General features: G+C 38.6%; 1 protein-coding gene across 6 annotated transcripts in view; it reads right to left on the reverse strand.

Moving 5' to 3' along the window:
- STAG2 (stromal antigen 2) overlaps positions 1-22,971 on the reverse strand; it is a 133,349-nt gene that overhangs the window by 100,506 nt on the left and 9,872 nt on the right. Inside the window, exon 1 of one of the 6 annotated variants that reach the window (XM_049871233.1) lies at positions 12,945-13,089. The exons of the other annotated variants lie outside the window; for them this stretch is intronic. The gene's annotated coding sequence lies outside the window, so the exon portion shown is untranslated. Of the gene's footprint in view, positions 1-12,944; positions 13,090-22,971 lie in introns of those variants that run through there. 6 annotated transcript variants of the gene reach the window in all.

Consider the following 22,971-nt stretch of genomic DNA (forward strand, 5'->3'; position numbering starts at 1 on the left):
CACAGAAGGCAAAAATTCTATCACTGAGCCACCTATGCCTCATTTTGTAAGAACAGGAATATTTAATTTTGAAAATACATTTAAAATATGTGTCCAATCAAAATCCTGGCAGAAGTTGTCAAAATCAATGAGCTGGTTCTGAAATTGATGTGGAAAGACAAAGAAGCTGGAACAGCCAGAACAATTCTGAAAAAGAAGAACAAAGCTAAAAGACTCAAACACTACTTGATATTAAGACTTACTATAAAGCAACACTAATCAAAACAGTGTGATAATGGTGAAAAAAACAGGCATGCATGAGCAATGGAACAGAGTCCCTAAATAGACCCATACATACACTGTCACCTGATTTTTAACAAAGGTGCCAAGGCAATCCAATGAATAGATAAATCTTTTCAACATATGCTCGAACAATTGGATATCTACACGCACCTCCAAAATGTACCTCTTCTTCGACAGAGCAGGAGAAAAATGTAGAACAGAATTCAACTTCACAAAAAAAGATCAGACTTACTAGTCTGACAGAGACTGGAGAAACCCCTGAAACTATGGCCCCTGGACGCTCTGCTAACCCAGAACTGAAACCATTCTCGAAGCCCATTTTTCAGACAAAGACTAGACAAGCGTATAAAACAAAAAATAACACATGTGAGGAACATGCTTCTTAGTTCAATCAACTATATGAGACCAAATGGTCAACTCCTGCCCAAAAGCAAGACGAGAAGGTAGGAGGGCACAGGAACTGGACGAATGGACACAGGGAACCTGGGGTGAAAGGGGGAGTGTGATGTCACATTCTGGGGATTGCGACCAATGTCACAAAACAATGTGCATAAATTTTTGAATGAGAAATTAACTTGAGTTGTAAACTAAACCCTAAAGCGCAATTTTAAAAAAGTACCTCCATTCATACCTTGCACCATATACAAAAAAAATTACTAAAAATGGATGTTAGATCCAAATGTAAAAAAAATTAAAACTATGAAATTTTCACGTGGCTTTGTGTGCAATTGCCAAAACCTAGGAACAATCCAAATGTCCTTCAATTGGTGAATGGATGAGCAATCATGTTGCATTCATACAATGGATTACTACTCAGTAACAAAAAGGAATGAAACTTCTGATACACGTAACAACATGGATAAATCTCAAACGCATTATGGTTCAGTGAAAGAAGGCAGACTCAAGAGGTTACTTATTCTATGAGTCCATTTATTAAACATTCTGGAGAAGGCAAAATACAGAAAACAGATCGTGTTTGTCCAGGGCTTGGGTTGGGGACGGGGAGCCTACCACTAAGAATGGGAGATTTCTTTTGGGGCAGGTGGGAATGCAGTTTAATGGATCTGTTCTATATCTTGATTGTACTGATGGTTACAGAACTGCATGCATTTGTCAAAATTCACAGAACTATACCCTAAAAAGAGTGAACTGAGCTGTATGTAAATCATATTTTAATTTTAAAAAAGCTGACTTTGTGTCTTATCAGTGCTATTCCCCCACCCATTCAAAAGCTTTCTTTACTTTATTACATCAACATCAACACTGGAACCTTAAAACTATGTTTTACCTACCTGAACAAAATGTTTAATTCATGTTGCTGTGATCGTTTTAAACAAGTAACACATAAGCTGTCCCTAATACCAACTGATGCAGGACCTGAAGATTTTTCCCAAAGACCATATCATATGCATTTGTAGTTTTAACAGAAAATACCAAAACTGCCCTCCAACACATAGGAGTTATACCAATTTATACTCCCACCAGCAATGTACGCACAGGTCTGTTTCTGTATAGTCGCCAACAGTGCTGTCAGACTCAGGTTTCTGCCAATCTGCTAAGCGAAAACTGGTAATTCAGGGTAGAGGTGAACTTTCCCACACTTCACCAACTCATGAACCAAACATACCAAACAAATTCTTTGTTATCCAAAACTCATCAACCAAACGGACAGGATAATGTAAGTATCCGTCACTATCTCAACTCTTTTCCTAATGAAATTAGGAACCAAGTAGGTCTGGTTAAGAAATGATACCTGTAGTTTTAACTTGCACTTATTATATTTAAAAGCCACTCGTGTTGTCTTCCTTAAACTCCCTGCTCGTGTCCTTCCTAATAGGTTGATGATCTTTCTTACCGACGTCAAAGAGCTCTTTATGTAGAAGTCCTTCAGACTTCATAAGCCAAAGGTTCTCTCCATTGCTTCCACAGAGACAGGCCACTTGCTGCTACAATGGTTTCTCTTGCACACCATCTCTATTTGTCTGACTAAACCAAATCCAGGAGGGCTTTATCTTCCAGCCTGCCCACCCCTTTATCTGTTCCCATTGCCACACACAGAGGAGCATTCTGAGATCAGCATCACAGGACTAGTTCACTATTCTCCATGCTTCCTTGATGCACTCACTACATACCACCCACTTTATACATTTGTTGTCTCCACGTGTGCTAATTAAAAAGACTTTGCAGAGGGTTCCCCCCCTACCGCCCCCGTGCACCTTGTTTAAGTATTATATACCTGAAAAGAAAAATGCTTGCACATCACCATGGTAAATCAGGGTCTTATCAAAATACTTAAGTAACAGCATGAACTGGTTTCCATAACACATCATCAACTTTCCCTAAACACTCATCAACACTGAATAGTTTTTAAAAGGTTAAGAGCCTTGTCCAGCTCGTGAGAGGTAAAAATCTGGGCTTGAACCCATCTTGTACACATTTGTCTCACAAATATATGACTGTCTTGTTAAGATGATTCAAATACCAGCTCATCGGAAAATAAAGACTATGCTCTTAAAGTATTCTGAACCAAATTTCAAACATAAGACAGGTGTTAGTTTCCCTCCTTTGTAAATACCTAAAACTATCATAAAAAATCCTGAAGCATCTTACATCTTCTGTTCAATACATGCAATAAAAACAATACTGTTTCCTTACAACTGTGTACACAAAATGATCTCTAGCAAAACCTTGAGCAGCAGAAAATCCCCAACAGCTGCACTTTACCACCAATCTTATTATAAAGCAAATAGACATATGCCACCTGTAACTGTACTTCCCTGAGGGGAGCAGTAGCCCCACTGTAACACCTACAGGTGATCACTTAATAAATGGAAAATTCCATCTATAAGAGAGTGGTTGTCTTAAATTCCAGTATGCCGAAGAATCACGTAAAATGCTTACTAAAATACAAGGTCATTTGGCCCCAAACCCAGGGACCCAGATTCAGTAGATTTTTGAAAAAGTCTTAGGCATCTGTTATTCACAAGTCCCTTACATAGGTGATCCATACCTCACTTTTTAAAAAGCTGCTGTAAGCCAAGGAATTAGCAGCCTGGGATGTACAGGATGGCCCAGTTTTAGATACACAGAGTAGCTAGGGGAGAGAAGCAAGCACTTTCCCCTTCCTGCCTTGGGTCACTTAATCATCTGAACCTTATTCACTCAAATGCCAGGAACCCACAGCTCAATGATGCATTTCCCCCAAAATGTCCTTAAGAAGTTTCCCAGAGACTAAGCCACCAATGGCCACCACACCACTCTTGTTTTCACAAGAAAGAAATGTGCCTCTCCTGAAAGGTACTACACAAAATTAAGCTAATGATATTTGAAAATCTCCAGAAAGTTCAATACATTCAGATTTGAACTCACCACAGGGATCTCCCTTCTTCTCATTTTCTGCCTTCTACATAAATAGTAAGAGTAGTCACTTTCAAGTCTGAACATCCCAAGGCAAAAGTATACTCAGTTGCAAAAATGTATCCAAGCAAAGAGTTTAAAAAAAATACAACATAACATTTTTAATTGTTATATTTAAGTATCAAGTCTGTCTCAATTCCAAGGAGATCCCACACAATGATCAAAGACCAATGCTTTTGTTTAATGAGACTGCACCTACAGCTCCTATTACAAAGCTTGTCTCACCATCCCATGAAAAGTGCTCATTCCCACCTCTGCTTCCCCAGCCTGTAACCATAACCGCCCCCTTTGGCTCAACTTAGAATCATTCTTTTAGGCCCAGTTAAAACCTGAGGTGCTAGGATCAGTTCCTGGTATCCTCTCAAACCTAGCTATCCCCCTATCCCTAAATCCATTGCCTGGCTGCCCTTTTCTTTTCTCTGCTTATGTACCATTTATTCAGTCCTTCAAACAATAAATTCATCTAATAATCATAATTATCCCTGTCTCATGAAACTCTCTACTCCAGCCTCAATGAGTTGCTTCTTTGAAGTACACTACACTTACAGTCAAATGCACAAAATTAAGGATTTCCAGTCAAAGATTAAGCACCTCTGTGCCAACACTGTGACAGCTCTGATGATAAAAACATATACAATTTTCAAAAGGTAAAAAAAATGAATAAAACATGAACTCCAGTTAACGACCTATATGCTGAAGTCTTTAAGGGTGCAGTGCACTAATGTCAGCAACTTAATTTGAAATGTACATTCAAAAAAAAAAGATGATTGATGGATAGAAAGGGACAGCTAGGTGGATTATATGCAAAGTATTAAAGGTAGGATCCAGGTAATGGGTATATGGCTGTTCACTGTACAATTCTTTCAACTTTTCTGTATGTTTGAAATTTTTCACAATAAAATATTGAGGGGGATGAATAAAGCATAGCTCCTCAAATGAACTTACAATACACTGAAGGTGTCATACAAGCAATTACAATAGAGTGCTGTGTTAAGTACACCAGCATAAATATGCATAGGAAGCCCCAGGGCCCAGAGCAATGACACAGAACTGAGAAAGAGGAGCTCAGGTATGGAATCCAGGTGATCCCAATCTAAATCTGGAAGGACAAGTACTGGTATGCTAGCAAGTGGATGCAGGAGCATTCCAGGCATTAGAAACAGCACAAACAAAGGTCTAGGCAGACAGCCTGCTGTGTTCAGGGAACTAAGAGAAGCTGGATATTACTAGAATGTATGAGGAGGGCGGAAACCCTGCTGGTGTAATGGTTTAAGAGCTACAGTTGCCAACCAAAAGGTCAGCAGTTCGAATCCACCAGGTGTTCTCTGTCCTATAGAATCGCTACGAATCGGAATCGACTTGATGGCAACGGGTTTGGGTTTTGGTATGAGGCGGGCAAGAATGAGAGCGAGAGAGAGGAGAGAGGTTTGGAATCCACTGCCTCTTGCTGAACCTCAATCACTACCTCCTCAGTAAGGCTTCTCTGAAGGCTCCGGGATAATCACTATCTCTTTCTGCTCCTATACTTTATACAAGCTTGCATCATTACAAGAAGGACTCTGTATTTTAATGTTTTTATTTCCTCAGCTATCTTCTGTATTAAGACTACGGACTCCTTGAGGACATCTTCTACACAACTATCTCTGAAAAGACACCACTGGAATACATACATAGTAAAGTTTATTCTTTTGAGGTAAAGTACGTTATGCCCTAAATCACATCCCTATGAACTTCCCACACAACAAAAAAATGTCTAGGCTAACTTAGTAGAGAGAAACAATTATACAATACCACTTTTTCTGTTAGAAAAAAACCGTTACATTACATACATATGTCCAGAAAATTTTGCTTTCTTACAAGTCATGGAGATGATTAAATTCATAAACACAAGGTATACACTGCTAAAAATGTACTGACAGTGTCAAATATAAGATAACCCCCCCCCCAAAAAAAAGACAACCCAAACCCATGCGATCCATCTGACTCACAGCGACCCTACAGGACCAGGTAAAACTGCCCCATATGGTTTCCAAGGCTGTAAATCTTTCCCCTGCAGTGCAGCTGGCAGGTTCTAACCGCCAACCTTTCAGTTAGCAGCCAAGCGCTTTAAGCACTGCATCTCCAGGGCTCCTTTCAAATGTAAGCATCATTAAATGAAAAGAACAAGTTACAGAGCAATACATATAAATATGATCACATTTTCTTTATGCATAGAAAATTTCTGGAAGGATACAAAGAAACTACCAGCAATGGTTACCTCTAAATAGAAGGAATGGAGGCACTGGAGGTTTTCACTTTGTATTCTTTTGTACTGTTTGAATTTTTACGAAGGGCAGGGATTATTATTTCTATACAAGTAACAATAAAGTTCTTCCTATTTAAAAAAAATCCTTCGAAGGTATGAGGGCCACGCTATAGAACACCTAAATCTTCCTGATAATTCTGTAAAACACACAAAAACCCAAGAAAGTCAAACATTCCAAAGAATTACAGTACAGAGAACTTTCAGTGGCTTCACTAGCAGACATAATCCCTGAGGAGTGACACGCACGCGCGCGCAAACGCACACAGAGAGATCATGATCAGTTTAACAATACCTTTAACTGGAACACAAATGAAAAGGCATTCTAAGTTTTCAAATCACCAAGACCATGATTACATTTGCCCAAGGAAATTCTTTTAACCAGCTTCTTTTAAAATCAGAATATAAATGAAATATGCAAGAATCAATGGTGCACTGTCTTGTAGTACTCACAGATGAATGGAAAAGGAGAAGAAATCAAGCTAACACCTCAATGAGTCTTTCTCATGGAAGCAATGAAACAGAGAAGAACACACATACCATAAAGTATATCAACCATAAATTATATGAAGTAATTCGGAAGGCAGAGAACAGTGAAGTACTTTCTTTGCTGATTGGCAAGAAAAGCTATACAAAAAGCAATGTGCATAAAAGATTGTAATACCTGATTTCCCTCATAATACTGCAATGGAACATATCTGGAGCTTAAAACATGCTCCTTCAATGATACCAAGATGTTGAAAATTCTCAAAAAACGTCATTAAGGTACAAAAAAAGTCATATATGTCTACTTATTGTGGTTATAATTTCAAGAACAAGAAGAAAATAATACTAAAATTCCATGCCAAAATGTAATAGGTTGAATGGTCATGTGTGTTGAGTTTATAATAAACAATAAAGAGCCTGTAGCTTAGACTATTAAACTTCCCCAAAGTATCAGAAACAATGTATTAAACCATGCCCTCTAGACCGCACCCCCTAAAGGTTTTAATAACAATCTTCTTCAGTGCACACTACATCTGAACCATATCACCTTGCTTTCCCCCCATTACAAGAAACTTATTTAAAAAATAAGAACAATCACATAGCATTCCAATAACCTGATAAATCACCTATTTTCATATTCCCTCCTAGGCTTTGTCCATGTGTAGGTATGCCTCTCTAGAATTTTCAAAACTGTAACCACAAAATACACAACTGTGCATATAACATTTTCATCTCCATATGCATGGCTACCATTTCTGTAACATTCATAATAACCTCTAATGACTATGAATTTCCACCAAATTTGGTGTAGCATAACCTACTTATTTTATTGTTCCAAAACCAAACCCACTGCCCTCAAGTCAATTCCAACTCAACGACCCTATAGGACATAGTAAAACTGCCCCACAAGGTTTCCAAGGCTATAAACCTTTACAGAAGCAGACTGCCACATCTTTATCTCAGGGAGTGGGCTAGGAGTTCAAACCACCAATCTGCTTTTAGCTAGCAGCTGAGCACCTGACCACTACGATACCAGGGCTTCTTTATTGTTAGATATTAAGATTTTAATAACTATCACTGCTAGCAACATCTTCCTACGTGTAGATTTTATGTTGAGTTATTTCCTATCTTCTCACTAGTAGATGCAAGTGGATCAACATTTACTTTAGGGCTCTTAATTAGAGATAAAGTGCATCTCTACAGTTCTTTGCTATTTGTAAAATGGGGAGATTTGCACCCTATTCCTTGCCAGGTTAATGCCAAGGATTTAAAATGGCAGGTGTAAAGCAACTAGCTTAGCACCTAGCACTTAGTAAGATTCAATTAATGGTAATAATAAAAAGTATTAAAAACTTCATGTCCACTAACATTTAAGATCATAATAGTTGTTCACATCAATCTGTATAAAACCCTTGGTCATGTTTGCTACAACTGCTTTCCCAAATTTGTTTTCATCTCAATTGTCTCTTTTTACTGTAAGGAAGTGTTTTGTCTCTGTAATATTTTGTAAAATAAGTTAACATTATTGAGCACATTCCATGTGTCAGACACTTAACACACTGCCTTTAATTCTTTCATTGTACATTTTACTGATGAAAAAAAACAAAGAAGTAACTTCCACAAGGTCACATAGCTAATGAGAAGAGTCACAGAATTCCAATTTAAATCTGGCTCTAAGGCTTAGGTTCTATCCCAAGGTACGTCAAAACATACTCTAATGTTTTTGGAAGCTATTTTCTTTTACAAGAACAGACATGAGCCAGAAAATTATTAAGAAACTCCTATCTCTTCGTTGGAAACCCTAGTGGCACACTGGTTAAGTGCTACGGCTGCTAACCAAAGGGTTGGCAGTTCAAATCCGCCAGGCGCTCCTTGGAAACTCTACAGGGCAGTTCTACTCTGTCCTACAGGGTCACTATGAGTCGGAATCAACTCGACGGCATGGGGTTTGGTTTTGGTTTTATATCTTCGTTATCAGGTAGCCAATTCTACAATAGCATACACTTCTCCAGAATCAAAGACTGGAAGATTAGAAGGAACACAGGACTGATCTGAGGAGGGCACCTGGGTTAGAATTCTGGCTCTGCCATACTACTTTTGTAATGCTGAACAAATTATTTCCCTCATATGTATAAATAGAGGAGGTTAGAGTACAAGTCCTTTAGGATTCTTCCTGCTCTAAAATTCTATGGTTCTTAAAAAAACACACAGAACTACGAAATAAAGGGTGTGTGTTCTAGTTGTGTGACCCTGGGCCAAGTTGCTTGGCTCCTCCAAGCCAAAAAACCCACTGCCATTGAAGTCAATTCTGACTCATAGTGACCCTGTAGGAGAGAGTAGAACTGCCCCATAGGGTTGCCAAGGTTGTAAATCTTATCAGAAGCAGACTGCCACATCTTACTCTTGCCAAGTAGCTGGGGGGTTCGAACCTTTATTTATAAAACAGCATCAATACCACAAGACCTCCCTCTCTAAACGACTATTATGAGGACAGAGTGAAAGTGCTATGTAAACTCTACAGTGTACTGAAGCTATATAGAATCATTATTACTACTACATTTGATTAAAACATGTAATTAGCAGAACACTCAAAATTTGATATTAATGTAATACCTTCAACAATGGGGAATATAGTATAAGCAAACATACTTTCCCTTCCCTCATCCTCCTACAATATGGTGGCCAAAAAAAAAAAAAAAAATCAAGATACCTTCTAACTAAGGTACTCTCTTCTCACTTGCTTCAGATTCTCAACTTCTGCAACTCACAAAAGAAACGTGTCCAAGTTTGGAAATACACCAAATCAAGTGATTAAGAAAAGCTTGTCTTAAATTGTGAATGTAAAACTGATCTGAATATTCTAATAGTCATAGCTCAGATAATAAATTCAGACATAATTTAATACAGCAAGACTTATTTCGTGAACTGTAGAGGTTTGTCTTTTTTTTTTTTTTAACTTTAGCTCCAATTTCGTGTACAGTCATGCATTGTTTAATACCCACGATACAGTCTGTGAAATAGGACATTATATGATTTGGATGTTGTGCAAGCATATTATATACAGGCAGTCCACGGATGTCCAACTTATGTGCAATCCATAGTTACCAACCTTTGTAAAGCCTATTGTATTAGCAGTTACCTGCTCTATGTCCATCCATTCCATTCTCTGATCGGCATTTCTGAACTCTATTATAACCTTACACGACCATGGACATATATGGGTCGGATGTTGCCCAAAACAGACGTTGTGCGGCTCATGACCATATTCTACGGTAATACTAAGGAGCTCTGGTGGCACAGTGGTTAAAAGCTCCGCTGCTAACCAAAAGGTCAGCAGATCAAAACCCACCAGCTTCTCCGTGGGAGAAAAATGTGGCTTCTATAAAGATTTACAGCCTTGGAAACCATATGGGGCAGTCCTACCCTGTCCTATAGGCTTGCTACGAGTCAGAATCAACTCTACAGCAATGTTCAGGTTTTTTTGTTTTTTTTTTTGGTTATAGTAATATTGATAATCCCTTCAGATCTCAAAACGTTTTCCTGCTTCTTAAACTGAATAAAAAAGCAAAGCAAACTTGAGAAATTTCTTAAAGTTCAGAAGTTTAGTTACACTCACGACTAGGACTGAATTTATTTCTAAATATTTTAATCAGTAGCCAGATAAATTACTAAACTAATAACTCATTCATTCAACAAATACTATGTATCAGGCACTGTTGGAGATATCAAGGTTACAGCTTTGAATAGAAAAGTCCCTACTTCCTTGGTACTTAAGAGCTTACATTCTAATGGGGTAAGACAGACCACAAAATAAAGAAACAAGAAAATACCAGTGGTTAAGAGCTACCATGAAAATAAATAAAATAAGGTGATTGTATTGAGATGGGTTAGTGCTCCCTTCACTACATTTAAATATAATGTAACATGCGTGATCGTGATCATTTTAAGCAAAGCTATAGATGATACATTTTTATCTTTCTAAATAAAACAGTTCTTTTTGAGTCAGAATCGACTACACAGAAATGGGTTTGGCTTTTTGTTTGTTTTATCCATAAAGGATGTTTGAAAATTCACTATTCTGTGTTCCCATTTGCCCCTAACTTCTCTCCTAACACCTGAAAAAAAATTTCACTACTGAATTGCTAGTGTATCTTTAATCACTCTAAAGTTAGCTACTCTAGAACATGCTCAGATTATCATAAAGAAGGGTAAACCCAAATCTCTCTTTTTCCACACATTTCACAATGCCTTGGCACTGACAAGGGGAAGTCTGTAGAATTACACTATCTAGCATAGCCATAAATGCAGTCATGTATTTTTTTAATTATGTCAAACAGCCAATTTTATTTTATCCACCCTGCTCATGACTAAAAACAATAAACTATCAAGAAACAGGCTGAACTACTAGTAACAATTTTATTTCACTATAGGCTTCCCTAATAAAAAGATTGCTCTGTATTGAGAAAAAAAGAAAATCCAGACTTTTCCCATTGGTTCTCTCTTTATAAAACACTTGAACGCAACTCACCCATAAACTGGTTGTCCTATAAATCCAACTTAGCACCATTGGGCTAGACAAGAGGACAGAGAGATTATAGCAGGTTTCCTGAGCAACTGTTGTTTGTAAGTTGAATTTAACTAGGTGAACCACAAATGAAGTGAACAGACATTACAAAATAATACACAAACTCAATTTAAAATAATTAGATACATCTACTTAATACTAAAAAACATCACCACCAGTAATTAACTAGAAAACTACTGTACACGCATAATTAAAAGGCCCTCAGGTTAAACTTAAGGCTGTCAGTCACATTCAAAACACCCTGGTGAAAAACAAGGGGGGAGGCAAGTTCATTCCAGCTAGTAATCAAAGAAATAAAATTAAAGGAACCTGAGGTACCACTTTACAAATGCTGAACTGGCAAAAATTTTTATTCCAAAACAGGGATAATGTGGTTACAAGAATGTTCATACTGACTGACAGTGTGATTTCACAGCTGGACATAATTAGATGGGGGGGGGAAGCTACTTAAGAAGCAGTACTAACCAGGGCTTCCAACAGGTTCTGTCAGGTTCAAACCCCTGCTGAGAATTTGCATTTCCACTCCAGATATCCTGAATCAGAATCTACATTTTAACAAGGTCCCCAAGTGATTCTTACGTATAATAAAGGTCGAGAACCACTGCTCTACTAGTGGTTCTCATAACTGGTCCCTAACAAGTAGAATTATGGGGCCCTGGTGTAGGGTCGCTATAAGTCGGAATCGACTGAGGCAGTGGGTTTGGTTTTTGGTGGAACAGTGGTTAAGAGAGCAGGCTGCTAAACAAAAGGTCTGCAGTCTGAATCCACCAGCCACTCCATGGCAAGGGGTTAACCAGCAGCATTAGCATTGCCTGGGAACTTGTTAAAAATGCAAATTTTCAGCCCTGGTACTATCTAAAACAAAGGGGAAAGACAAATGTACAAGGAAGACAAATGTACAAGGAAGAAAATAATTAGATAATTCATGGTATGGCCAAAAAGGCAATAAAAAGGCCTGAATGTACCTCATACCATAATCGAAAAATAAATTCATCAAATTTTTAACTGTGTAAAAAAGCTAAAGCAATATTTTCTTCTACCGTATTTAACCATCTGGAGTGGGGAAAGGCTTCCTAATCTTATCACTAAGGCTCTAGAAAGATTTAACTACATAAACGTTTTAAACTTCTATATGGCGAAATGACTGCAATAACAGATAAGACAACAAATTGGAGGAAAATCTGTAACAAAAATGACAGGCTGTAATTTCCCTTATATATGAAGACAGCACACAAAACCAAGGAAGAAGAAAATCTTAATTTCTCAAAGGGACGGCCAATCAAAAACCCAAACCAAACCCTTTGCAGTCAAGTCGATTCCTACTGCATGTGTTAGCAGGGTAGAACTGCTTGCTCCAGAGTTTTCTTGGCTATAATCTCTACAGAAGTAGATCTCCAGGCTTGGGTGAGTTTGAACCGCTTACCCTTAGGCTAGTAGTCTAACGCAAAGTTTACACCACCCAGGGACCTAACCAGTCAATAAACATAGGCAAAGTTGCTCACCCTCACTAAAAAACAAAAAAAAAAAATGCAAATTAAAAACACTAAGTTTTTCGCTAGCAAGCTGCCATTTAAGATGCATCAATTGGTCTCAACCCACCTGGATCAAAGGAGAATGAAGAACACCAAGGACACAAGGTGATTACGCGCCCAAGAGACAGAAAGGGCCACATGAACCAGCGACTACATCAGCCTGAGACCAGAAGAGCTAGATGGTGCCTGCCTACAACCAATGACTGCCCTGACAGGGAACACAACAGAGAACCCCTGAGGGAGCAGGAGAGCAGTGGGATGCAGACCCCAAATTCTCATAAAACCAGACTTAATGGTCTGACTGAAACTGGAAGGACCCCGGTAGTCATGGCCCCCAGACCTTCTGTTGCCCCAGGACAGGAACCATTCCCGAAGCCAACTCTTCAGACATGGATTGGACTGGACAATGGGTTGGAGAGGGATGCTGGTGCGGAGTGAGCTTCTTGGATCAGGTAGACACTTGAGACTATGTTGGCATCTCCTGCCTGGAGGGGAGATGAGAGGGTGGAAGGGGTTAGAAGCTGGCGAAAAGGACATGAAAAGAGAGAGTGGAGGGAAGGAGCAGGCTGTCTCATCAGGGGGAGAGTAATTGGGTGTGTGTAGCAAGGTGTATATGGGTTTTTGTGTGAGAGACTGACTTGATTTGTAAGCTCTAAAAAAAAAAACACAATAAAAATTATTTTTTAAAAAATTGAGTTTTTTTCTTTTCAAATTAACAAACATTTAAAGGATTGAAAAAGGCCAGTGTTAGCTAGGTAGTGGGAAAATTGGACACAAAACGGCCCAGCCTTTCTGGGGGGCTGGAGGTAATCTGACAGTTATGTATCAAAATATCAAACATAATAACCTAGCAATTCCACTTCTATGAACACATCCCAGAATATAATTAAAGGGTCACAGATGCTTACCTATCAAGAAATTAGTTACATAAAGTAGTGCACATAAGTACAATGCCACTATTAGAAAGAATGGCGTTCTAATGAAATGGAAATTTGTCCACAACTCATCATTAAGTAAAAAGCAGGATATAGGACAGTATATTTAGTATAATCCACTTTATATTTAAAACATATTCACACATGTACATGTGTGTACAAAAATGGCAGGATAAACAAACTCTGGCTTCTAAGGGAGGTGGTGAATGGTACTAAAGAGAAACTTCTACAAATCAAGTCAGTCTCTCACACAAAAACTTATATAGGCCTTGCTACATACTCCCAATTGCTCCCCCTCTAATGAGACAGCCCACTCCCTCCCTCCACTCTCTCTTTTCATGTCCATTTCACCAGCGTCTAACCCCCTCCACCCTCTCATCTCCCCTCCAGGCAGGAGATGCCAACATAGTCTTAGGTGTCCACCTGATCCAAGAAGCTCACTCCTCGCCAGCATCCCTCTGTAACCCATTGTCCTGTCCAATACCTGTCTGAAGAATTGGCTTTGGGAATGCATATGATATTTTGTGTGGTTATTAAAACCATATTAAACATACACATGGCAATCTATACTTCCCCTTTTGTAAACACTTAACATATCTGTCACTGCTTTAGTATGTTTCCTCCCTAAAACTGTAAATTCCATGAGGGCTGGGACCAGGCCTGTCCTGTTCATTACTGTATCCCCCGCTCATGCCATAGACTAGGTACTCAATTTAGGAATGAAGAGAGTAGTGAGATTATGAGTAGTTTTTTTCAGATAACAGTAATTTTCCTTTGAAATATACCAAGAAGCAGAAAAATTAGAAATTTTTATAAGACACTCAGGCCCAGCATCATTTCTACCAAAAACAGCTTTTGTACAAAACTTGAAAACTTAAGTGGTTGCCTATACACTTATTTCACATAGAAGTACACGGGGGGGGGGGGTAGGGAAAAAAAAAGGTTTCCTTTACAAAACAGACTCCAGAAAACCTAATTATATTTATCATAGCTGTTTTGAATAGGACACCAGATAGTAGTATTATCCTAATACCACTCACTACTCACATGCTTACGTGCAGTCAATTCTTTGATTATCTAAACTAATGTGTTTCACACGAAACCATTCTAATAAAATTTTAATTTGACTTTGGAGAATGCAATAAGCCAGAAATGCCCTCCTTTACTGTCCCTGACCACTTCTTAGCTCAGTCCTGGTAACTTAGGACCCAGTGTGGGTGAAGGAGGACCAAACTCCCAGGAGATGCCACAAAGAAAACAATCTACATAAGGATAATCATTGATTATATCAGCTTTAAAGATAATTTTAACTTGACATAATTGGAACAGTTTTTAACCATACACAGTTTAAAAGCATCTCCCAGATGGGAGAATATGCCATCTGGATTCTTTTCAAATTCGAGATGCTTATGGATTTTATGTTACAGTATCACAGATCTCCTACCTCCCTGCCCATTCTATCAATGGTCCCATTTCTTCCTCCTACCCAGTTAAAAAGGTTTTCACCCCTGATCCTCTGCTCCTTTATCATTTCTTTCACCTAGGCCAGACTGAAAGGAGCCTTGATGATAGAACAGTTAATCGCTCAGCTGCTAACCAAAAGGTTGGCAGGTTTGAACCCCGCCAGCGGCTCCCAAGACCTGGCAATCTGCTCCCATAAAGATTACAGCCTAGAAAACCCTGTGAGGTAGTTCTATTTTGTCACATGGGGTCGATATGACTTGATGGCACCTAACAACAGGCTAGTCTGATGGTAGTGGGTTATCAGAACTTTGTGTCACTAAAGTTGGTATGCAACCCCACACTGCTGAATTTGATTGGCTTTAAATACATACATACATATATATATATATATATATATATATATATATACACACATGAAACTATTCCCCTCTAAAAGCCAATATACTACAGTATAACCTGGGTGAGCCAGAACTCAACAGGACTGCTGTGTTTTTCCAGGTCTTGCAAGTTTTCTACCTTTGACAGGGCACAGTCTTACCACTTTTCTATCGCTCATCTTAGTGGAAAACATTTGTGTTTTTCTCCTCTGACAGGTTTCCTCCTTACATAGCTTCCAGCTTTCACAGGTTTTACTGTATATGCATATTGTTGTTATGTCCCATCGAGTCGATTCCCACTCATGGTGATCTCATGTGACAGAACAGAACTGCCCTGTATTTTCTAAGCTGTAAGATTTACAGGAGCAGATTGCCAGGTCTTTTCTCCTGCAGAGCCGCAGGGTGGATCCGAACCACCAATTTTTCAGTTAGGAGCCTAGTGCTTGACCATTATACCACCAAGCCTCCTTACTCTATGCATAAACCCCCCCAAAAAACCAAACAAACCCATTGCCCTTGAGTGGATTCCGACTCTTAGTGGCCGTATAGGACAGAGCAGAACTGCCCCATAAAGTTTCCAAGGAGCAGATGGTGGATTCAAACTGCCTACCTTTTTGGTTAACAGCCTGAGTTCTTAACCATCAGGGCTTCGCCTCAGACGATTTAAGAGTAGCAAATACTATTGAAGATCCCTATGCATAGCATGGAGCCCTAGTGACGCAGTGGTTAAGAGCTCAGCTGCTAACCAAAAAGGTCAGCGGTTCAAATCCACCAGCCACTCCTTGGAAACCCTATGGGGCAATTCTACTCTGTCCTATAGGGTCACTATGAGTCGGAATCAACTTGATGCCACAAATAACAATAAGGCATCTGCTGAACTCCAGGTGCATAACATCAGTTTAAGGTTGAAGCATTTAAAATCCAACTCATCTACTTTTCTCCAAAATCAGCTACATTTTGGATACAAGAATACTGTACAATAATATCGCTGTGTTCCAACTATATACATCAATACAGGAAATGTTTTGAGATACAGAAACAAGGAAAAAGGTATGCATTTCAGGGCATTAGGAAAGGATGTTTATGTATTACCAAAATACTAAATATTAACTAAAACAAATGAATTTCAATACATGGCAGTTTTTAAAATTTATACACACACAAATACGTATGTATGTACGTATAGTGTGTATTATCACCTACTAAATTATAAATGGCAAAGCTAGAAAACCCGTTTTGAAGCCAAGCCCCTGCTTCGTATCTATGCTGTGCACATCGCACACACATTATAATCGCTGAAAGAATCTTTAGACAAAATGAGGAGTTATGACCGTAAGAAGGAGCTGAAAGGCAGACCTGTACAAAGAGGAGAAAAGGTGCTGTAAAACCTAGAGGCTGGACACATACATACTCCTGCTGGAACTCAAGGCATTTCATAACAATAGTCCACTAAAAACTATAACCTGAAAATCAACTTTCTCCCCACTCTCATCCCAGCACAGGTCCAAGCACATGCCCTGAACTTCTCTGTTCCAAGGAATGCTATCTTAGGCCATTAAAAATTGACTCAGTTCTAAGTGCTAGGGTTAAGGCCATGAACAAGGGCAGACAAATATCCTTACCCTCACTGAGTTTATATTCTACTGTGGGGAAAGAGAGAAACAATTATGTTTGATGGTAATATTTGGTATGGAGAGAAATAAAGCAGAGTAAGGGGGAAAGGGAGCTAATGGAGTAAGGTGTTTTTAGACAGTATGGCCAGGGAATGCTTCATCAAAAAGATGATTATTTGAGCAAAATCTGAAGAAATGAGGAGCCATACCAGGCAGAAGGATCAGCAGATAAAAAAGTTCTGAAGTGGGAACCTGCTTGGGCAAATTTCTTAATGTCTTTAAGCTTCAGTTTTCTTATCAGTAAAATGATTATAACATGCCCTACTGTGTAAGACCACCACCCATCTGTCAATTTGCTGTAATGCAGTGGCTTGCCTGTTGCTATGACGCTGGAAGCTACGCCACTGGTACTTCAACTACCAGCAGGGTCACCCATGGTAGACAGGTTTCAGCAGAGCTCCCAGACTAAGACAAACTAGGAAGGAAGGCCTGGTTATCAACTTCCAAAAATTAACCAATGAAAACCAGTTTCAATGGATCTAGTAAGATCCAGTGTTATAGATCACAACAGAACACTGTCTGATTCGCTTGCTTTGGACACATCATCAGGAAAGATCAATCACTGGAGGACATCATGTCTGGTGTAGTAGAGAGCCCAGAAGGACATGGAAGACCCTCGGTGAGATGAATCAGCGAAAGAGCCACAGCAATGAACTCAAACACACTCACAATCATGAGAAAGATGCAGGATCTGTCAACAATTTTTCCTTTTGTATATAAGGTCGCTATGAGTAGGAGTTGACCCAATGGCAGCAGCTATCTATCCACCATACAGGAAATAAAGGTAGTCTCCTAGTTCAGTGAGTCGCGCCTAGATCTACTATTGGTCTCCATTCGCCTGCAAAAGCAGAGGAAGAAGGCAACTCAGGAATCAGAGAAAACTACTACCTTCAAACCATGAACCAAAACTATCCCATGAAGACACTGTTACACTAGAGTTTAGCCCAATTAATAAAGAATGTTTGCCTGGAGCACAGCATTCTTACAAAGATTATCTATGAGTTTAATCTGACAACTGCTAATCTGAAGCACAGATGAGAATTTTAAGAGGCAGAGAGCCTAAATTAACGGTGATGAAACATATGGGTAGAGACGGTGAGAATGGTGACACAATGTGAAGTATGTAACCAATGTTACTGAATTGTTCACGGAGAAATTGTGAATGGACATATGTTTGGTTGTGTATATTGCCACAAAAATAAATATTTTTTAAAAAAGAAATCAAAGTAGTGTGTGTGTCAAGCATCCAACGCATGACATGTACTCATCTTCATAATCAGTGGCACAGTGATTAAGAGCTTGGCTTCTAATCAAAAGGTTGCCAACAATGCCTTGGATAACATTTCATTTTAAAGTATATTTTTTAAATAGGCTAATTTCTTAAAATTAATTCAGATGCTGCTGTGCTGAGAATTAAAACAAGTAAAATAAATATAACAAACTTTATCATCCCTCCAAAAAACAGTTCCGACTTAGTAGAACTGCCCCACAGGGTTTTCAAGGCTATAAACCTTAAATAAGCAGACTCCATCTTTCTCCCGCAGAGTGGCTGGCTGGTGGGTTCAAACCACAGACCTGTGGGTTTGCAGCTGAGCGCTTTCGCCACTGCACCACCAGGGCTCCATCATCCCCCCTCATCCAACCATTTTCTAGGTGCTACTTGGTGCTTATTATAAAATATGAAACGTATAGCATGTAACTTAAGACTGAGAATGATTTATCCTCTATCAGATCTAGACAGAAAAAAAGCTTTTCTAAAACTATTTAATCCCCAAAAGTTTTCCCATTACTTTGGGAAGTTTAATTTCTTCTTCTATCTCATCCATTTAGGATTCTTGCCTCCTTTTACTCTTTTCCACTGAGGAAGGTATCACTATGAAATCTATAAATCATCCCACTGGGAGGCAGCATATCACCATGTAAAGAGGAGTTCTAGACTTAGGCAGAATTCCATTCAAAAGTAGGCTCTGCCACTTACTAGATTTCAGTGATCCTGGGCAAGTCACTTAACCATTCTGAACTTGAGTAAATCAAAACACCACCAACTACCTTACAAGACTGCTGCAAGAAACAAAAAAAATTAAATGTTAGGAGTCTAGTACAAGTTTCCATGTAGTAGATATTTTAAACAGAATCCTGTACATACAAACTCTATTATTACTGCAAAGCCAACTAGGGGAAACTAATTGACTACTTCCCTTCTAACATACTGCTCTTGAACATGAATACTAATAGTGCAATTACAATGCAGGGTTACATCTCTAGAAAACCTAAGGTTTTAATTCAATTGCTGTTTGAGAACCTGTGTTAAGATACACTGCACAATGAGATAAGGATTCAAAATCAGATAAAAACATAGTTCCTAGTCTAGTTATCACTTATAACTTTCCATAGTCCTCCAAACATTAAACACTATGTATTTTATATACACACACACATACAAAATTACCTTTCATGTTGGGTCTGCAGCTTTTCTGCAGCAACCTATGTAACTTTCACTCTAACTTCAAAGGATCAGGAACTAATACCCTACACCAAAGGATCTTTTCTAATATAATACCACACTGTCCAAAAGATCTCTCTGAAATGTTTCAAGAGCCCAAATATGAATGTAACCAGTGAATATTCATCAATGAACAGTAGCAGTTTATGCACTGATATTTAATCAAAACCCAAAAAATACACATATTCAGAGATGGAAAAATCCATTTGTCACTGACAAGTTTGCTTTTCAAAAACACACCTTCATGCTTCTGCTTCCCTGCCAGCCATTGCTACCATCACTTCCTCAATTCTCCTGCCAGGAGTAAAGTCTGAGGAATGTCTTCTGGCCTGAATGAGTGGTGGAAAAAGGGAGGGGCATATCCCAAAGGAAAAATATTGTGGCTTTTCTAATATTTCCTACATTTTCTCTACTTCTTCACTGTAGAGGGAAATTCTCAAAGGTTCCTATTCCTAACTATTAACTATTTTTAATACTATTTCTTTAGACAAAAAAAGGTCTTTTTTTAGTAAGAGGATATTACACTTGCACTTTGCAATAACATTCTAAACCCGTACCTGTTGCCACTGAGTCAATTCTGACTCACAGCAACCCTATAGGACAGAGTAGAACTGCCCTATAAGGTTTCCAAGAAGCAGCTCGTGGATTCGAACTGCTGATCTTTTGGTTAGCAGCCAAGCTCTTAACCACCATACCACCAGGGCTCCAATAACACTCAAGTCACCATGAATTTTGCAAATCAGGTACAAGACAGTAGACACACTGGTGAGTGGAAAAAAGTCTTACTTTTGAAAATAAAAAGAGATTAGAAATCTAAGGACAGAAAATACATTAACAGACATTCCAATCCTGAAATGGAACTACTTCAGGGATAAAATAACCAAACCTACTGCTGTCCAGTTGACTGACTCAAAGCGACCCTACCCTGCAGGACAGAGTAGAACTGCCCACAAGGTTTCCAAGGCTGTAAATCTTTACGGAAGTTGGATGCCACATCTTTCTCCCGCAGATTGGCTGGCGAGTTCGAACCACTAAACTTCTGGTTAGCAGCTGAGTGCTTTAACCACTGTGCCACCAGGGCTCCTGTCATTTCAAGTATACCAAGCCTAAGTCATCATATATATAAAAATAACTCAGTAAGTATAATATACTGCTACAAAGCAAGCTACCATTTCAAGAATACAGGGTCAAAAACCAGCATAGAAGCATGTATAAACTTAAATTCCTTTAAAATGAAGCATTTAGAATTTGAAATAAAGGCATGCAAGCATCCCATATAACAGAGTGATTGTTGACTGCCTCTTTTGCTTTTAGAATCATGATACTATTTAGAAGGTCTCAACCTTTGGATAACAGTAACTGGTTGTACAGGCTGATCATGGGCTCTTTTACTTAGTTTATTAACAACCACCAAAGATTTAAATATTCAAAGGCTACAATAACAGTCTTCAATTGTTATTTGTCTCCTGAAATTTTTCAGAGTAATCCTTTTTTTAAAATACTTGTCACTAACCTCAAAGTAAGGACACTGTATCAAAACTGCACTGACCTGAATTGTACGGTTAAAACGGCAACAAAAATTTTTGTTATATGTATTTTACCACAATAAAAGCTTTAAAAAAAAAAAAGCTGACAGCTATTGGTTTTAGCCTAACATTCTTTAGTACATAGTAATCCAGGCAACTGAGGGAGACCCTGAGTGGCACAAATAGTTAAGCACTTGACTACTGCCAAAAGGCTGGCAGTTTGAGCACACCCAGGGGCACCTCAGAAGTCAGGCCTGGCAATCTACTTCCAAAGGTTACAACCTTGAAAACCCTATGGAGCAGTTCTACTCTGCACACATCAGGTGGCCATGAGTCAGAATGGACTCCACTGGCAACTGCCAACTATCAAACCAATCTCTAGGCATTATGTTAAAATGGGGGGTTTAACCCTATTGGAGCAATAATGCCCAATTTACTATATTCCCTGAAGGCAGAGACTATATAATCTGGTTTACCACTGTATATCCGGTGTCTCTAGTAGGCGCTTTAAGTACCAGCTGATTTAACAATGAACGGACCTTTCTGAGAATCTAACGAAATGCACACATAATCTCAAAGGGTTCATGTCCCTCCACCCCATCCACTGGCCCCAGTTTAAGAACCAGCAATAATGCATGCAAAACTCAACTGCATTCATTTCATAACATCAAATTTAAAAAAAAATTTTTTTCTATTATAGTAACTACGAGGCCCTTAAGTTTCTTGATCTGGTCAGAACTGCAGTCCCCCTTTCAAGCTCTGTCTTCTTATGATGGCTTCAATGAACTAAACAATCTTAAAAATTAGAACTCCTGATGAATGCTACGACACAGATGAATCTTGAAAACATCATGCTGAGTGAAAAAAGTCAGTCATGAAAGAAATACTGTATGATTCCACTTACTGGTATATAAAGTATCTATTACAGGCAAGTGTTAAGAGACTTAAATTTATTAATGGTCACCAGGGGCAGGCAAAAAGGAGGTGGACAGGGAGACTCATTGCTTAGGGGACACTAAGCTTCTGTTTAAGTACGATGGAAAACTTTGGGAACAGAAAATAGGGGTGGTTGCACACATGATGAACCTAAAGTCACTGAATTGTTCAGGTGGGAAATGTTGAAACGGCAAATGTTTAGTTTAATTCATATATATATACACATACACTACAAGAAAAAAGTTGAATGATCCTACTTACTGATCTCTCAGTTATGTTTGTAGGATAGTGACACCAACAAAACTTTCAGAAGTGAACTAGCTGGGGGGAAAAAAACCCACACAAATTACTCAAAAGAAATATTAAAATAGCCAAGCATGAAAAACTCAAGATCAGCTCTCTACCACTTGTCCCTCAAAGAAAAAAAAAAAAGATCTTAGTTTACAATGTTGGTAGAAATCTACAATTACATTGAAATCAATCATTTCTCCAAAAGTTTGAATATACCTTTTTTTTTTTTTTTGGTTAGGGGGAAGGGTACCACAAACATAAACAGGCCAGGAATACAACTGCAAAAGTCAGAATACCAAAAATAAAGAGGACTATTAATTTTATGAAGTGACACATCAATCTCTACAAGTAAACTTAACTCTCAAATTGTTAACAAAAATCAGTTTGACCTCGATAAATTGCTAAGCTGGACCTTTTTCTTTCTTTTCTAATACCACTTCTCCCTAGTCGTAAAATTATTTCTTTTCTTTTGCCATTACTCTCAGAGGAAACTTTCCACAGAAGAACCCCCCATGAAATATACAATTAACATTCCCTCCTAAGCAAAGGATAAAGAGAGTCTGAATAATATGCCAAGAAATCAAAACTCCGATGGAAACAATAAAACTAGTTCTTTTAGAATTTTTTTTTACTTAGGAGGACCTCAGAAAAGTTCCTTTTCA

This window comes from Elephas maximus, chromosome X, assembly GCF_024166365.1.
Source record: "Elephas maximus indicus isolate mEleMax1 chromosome X, mEleMax1 primary haplotype, whole genome shotgun sequence".
Taxonomy (NCBI): Eukaryota; Metazoa; Chordata; class Mammalia; order Proboscidea; family Elephantidae; genus Elephas; species Elephas maximus.